Consider the following 4407-nt stretch of genomic DNA (forward strand, 5'->3'; position numbering starts at 1 on the left):
CATTGCCAACAGCTCAGCTAGGGAAAAAACATCTTTTCGTCCCAGGAAAACTCAGGGCAGTTTCCGACTGTTGATACGGTCAAGGCCAGAATAGTATTGAGGTTTACAGTTTTGCACAGCATCGATGCGCCACCGTCATCATACGCCACTGCCGATCCCAGCAGCCACTGATAAAGCATAGTAAATATTGCGTTTGTTCAGGCACTGAGCTTGAAAAAAAAATTGGAAATTTGTGGTAAGTTCGATGGGACCAAAGTGTTAAGGCCATCGGTCGCTAGACTTACGCATTACTTAATCTAACTTAAACTAACTTATGCTAAGGACAACACATACACCCAAGCCCAAGGGAGGACTCGAACCACTGAGGGGGGGGAGCCGTGTGAACCGTGGCAAGGTGCCTAAGACCACACGGCTACCTCACGCGGCCCACTCAGCTTGTGTCTGCACTTTAGTTCTATTGGATATTGGAGTTGCGTTACATATTTTCTTGTCATTCCCTCATGCCCACGTTAGCCACGTATCACATGTGTATTCATAGGGCTTGAACGTCGAGAAAGGTATCGGTAAATATACGTTAATGTCCAGCTAAAATAGCATAGACAATAGGGCATATTGAAGTGGTGTGAATATAATATTTTGGAGGGTAAATTGTTTTGTGATCATTGTATTGTAAGTTACGCTAAGGGTTCTTTTCTCATGTAGGAGCGCTTTTGAAAGGTTGTTATGTGTGCGTGCTTATCTTGATTAATTTCATTTAGTTTGTGAATTCATTGTCAGGATCTTCCTAATTATAGAGGATTTTCCAACATCACCAATTAAACACTTGAATCCAATTTGTAAGGTGATTCTGTAATAAAAAGATTTAGCACAGTAACAGCTGCTTGTGTGTTCTAGAGTAGAGGCTACCTCTTCCTCACTGAAACATTTTAGGGCATGTATGTCAGCTGTTATTTTGACACGTAATCGTGACTTTATCTGGGATCTCCTTACCTTGCAGGACCTGGGTTCACAGGCACTTCAGTTCTGTCAGATATCTCCGTGCATGACAAATGGTAAGGACAGGTCATAACAACCAGGGGCATACGTTAGACTATAAATATCATCCTGTACATGTCCCGATCTCCTTTATCGTATCCCTATGATTACTACAGTAGATATAGGACAATGCAATGTTATCAGAGATCCGTTAACATTACAGTCACTTACTCACTCTCTCTCTCTCTCTCTCTCTCTCTCTCTCTCTCTCTCTCCTCGTTACTATTATTCCAAAACATCAAAAACAAACACCGTCTGCATGTTGACATCGAGCATATGTGGTATTCCTATTAAATATACACATATTGGTCCATTTGAGAAGGTGGCCAGTGAACGAAGCCGCTTGCACAGACCTGTGTAAAGCTTTGCCGTCTATGCTGTACGAGGACCATATCCCACATACTATCAACGACAAGAGAGGATTTGTTATAAACAGGAATAACATAATAAATACATCACCATTCTACAGTTTACTGACACAGTACTGATACAAAATAATTCTGTTACCAAGTGCGAAGTTGTAGATCAACACTTTATGGAAATGATATAAACTGATACCATTGTCCAGGAAGAGCAAGTAAAATGCAGAATTCCGGTGGAAATCACAAGTCCGTTGACATACTAAGCATAGTGTACATTGACGTCCAAGTTTCAATATAGCATTCGGATTTTAAGTCCAGAGCACAGCAAGATCGACATTGAACAGCAGGCTCACTGCAGCATAGGACTTCTGAATTGTGGAGTAGAACGTGGCACTATGAGAACTGCCTTGTAGACGTCAGTAGCGGCGTTAAATAAGGCTCCATAGATAATGAAGCTGGCGGCTGGGGTAGCTGTATATTCTGGGTGGCCAGTCGCAGAGTGTTCAGATGGTTCAAATGGCTCTGAGCACTATGGGACGTAATACTTGAGAACACCTCACTAACCTAAGGACATCACACGCATCCATGCCCGAGGCAGGATTCGAACCTGCGACCATAGCGGTCACGTGGTTCCTAGAACCGCTCGGCCACAACGGCCGGCGTCGCAGAGTGTTACGGGTGGCCAATCATTGTGGTTTGAAGTGCGCATGTGTGAAGCCGGTCTGCAATGATAGCAGCGGGCCGCACACGGAATAGTGTGGCCAACAATGCGTTTCTCAGCCGCTCGTAAATTTAATAGTGATGAATAGCACACGCCTTCCCCCTTGGGGAAGCGGGGAAGTATCTGTTGTAAATGAATGCCACATCCAGGGGTCCTCCTCCGAGGCCTCAACATCATTGGTGACTCGGGGCACAGGACCGTACGTACGGAAACGCCCTGGCCAGGAGGGAAGGCTGTATGGTGTGAACTTCAGCAGCGGCGCAGGTGGAGTAGGAGGAGCCAGCGGCATGTCTTCATCTTCATCCGGAATTACTCATGGTCGGTGACCGAACGACATCTCGTAACCTGGGAAGGGCAGCCTCTGGGGCTGGGTGATGCCTGGGGGAAGTCTCTCTTGTTGACGTGTGGTGTTGGTCAGCTGGGTGTTGGCAAAAGGCATGTATAAGTGTGGTGCTACATTGGCTGGGTGGCTTGGGGTAGGATGAGAACTAGAGAACTGGTAATGATGGTGCAGTGAGGGGGATGGAAAAAAACTGTTGGCAAACTAGTCTGAGATGAAGTTGGTTGGCATTTCATAGAACCTCCCGGTCAAGAAGCTGCATCCTGAAGACTTTGGCTGTGGTCGTGGGTGATTGTTCCTGGAACCCAGTCTGGTTGCCAGCCAAATTCTTTCGCCCAGACCAAGGTGCCAGGGCAGAAATTGGAAGCAGGCAGTTTGCGGTGCTGGCTGTGGCATCGGCATGAGCAGGCTCAGGAGGCTCCTTGGCTGCCATTTGTGGAGAAGCTCCACTGGACTTTAGTCTCCGATGGGTGTGGACCTGTAAATACTCAAATAAAAGTTAGTGGTGCATTGGTGGAGCGATCCTGGACGTATTTCTTCATCTGAGTTTTGGAAGTGCGGGCCATCCTCTTGGCTTCTCCTCTAGATTGGAGATGTAAGGGGGCCATTGGAATGTGGCGAATGCAATGCTGGGCATAGAAACCATAAAACTCCTCGCTATGGAACTGTGGACCATAGCCAGTTATGAGCACTTCTGACAGACCTTCAATCGCAAAAAAAATTTCTAAGGGTGTGGTGGTTTTGGTGCTTGATGTGGCAATGCATTGTACAATATACAGAAATCTAGAGTAAGCATCAACCACTATCAAGAACATGGTATTGATTACTGGCCCAGCAAAATCAATGTGTGTCCGCTCCCAAGGGCGAGTACGTGGTGGCCAAGAAGCAAATGAATGTCGTGGGGCTGCCTGATGGCTTTGGCAGGATGGACACATTCAAGTGAGTTGTTCAATCTCCTGCTTCGTGCCTGGGCAGTCAGTCAAACTGCAAGTTCGTGCTGACGTAAAGAATAAGGAATGACTACTCGGGGGTGTCTTTCGTTGGAAACGAGTGGGATTACTCCATCGACCAACAAGAGCTGAACACAGGCATTAAAGAACTGATGGAATGCCGTGGAAGCCTTGTCGTTCAGGTCATCCCTGAGGTATGTGATTCTGGACTTGTTGGAGTACCTTGTCATTGTTGTTCTTGTTGTGGTCTTCAGTCCTGAGACAGGTTTGATGCAGCTCTCCATGCTACTATATCCTGTGCAAGCTTTTTCATCTCCCAGTACCTACTGCAACCTACATCCTTCTGAATCTGCTTAGTGTATTCATCTCTTGGTCTCCCTCTACGATTTTTACCCTCTACGCTGCCCTCCAATACTAAATTGGTGATCCCTTGATGCCTCAGAACATGTCCTACCAACCGATCCCTTCTTCTCGTCAAGTTGTGCCACAAACTTCTCTTCTCCCCAATCCTATTCAACACCTCCTCATTAGTTATGTGATCAACCCATCTAATCATCAGCATTCTTCTGTAGCACCACATTTCGAAAGCTTCTATTCTCTTCTTGTGTAAACTATTTATCGTCCATTGTGGCGTTCGCTGGGTTATTCAGTGGTTTGGTATTTAACTAATTTGTAAATGGAAATAATAATCTTATTTTATTACATTGAGTAATCACTAAACAATTTTTCTCCCGGCTAAAGATTTGATCAAGTTGCTAAAGAACTCCAAGTTAACGTCGTGTTAGTGTTGTCTGTAAGTTGTGTAAGTGTCACTAAATCACAGTTCATACGACACATTCTATACAACTATTGATTAAGATGGAAGCAGTTATCTTCAGCAAAATGATCATTAAAACCACCGAATATCAGCCGCGCACAACACTGACGTATGTTACCTGAAACAATATTCTTCGCAACTCGTGCGTAATTATTTCCGGCTCCATACATCAGCTAGAAAAG

This window comes from Schistocerca cancellata, chromosome 9 (assembly GCF_023864275.1).
Source record: "Schistocerca cancellata isolate TAMUIC-IGC-003103 chromosome 9, iqSchCanc2.1, whole genome shotgun sequence".
Lineage (NCBI taxonomy): Eukaryota > Metazoa > Arthropoda > Insecta > Orthoptera > Acrididae > Schistocerca > Schistocerca cancellata.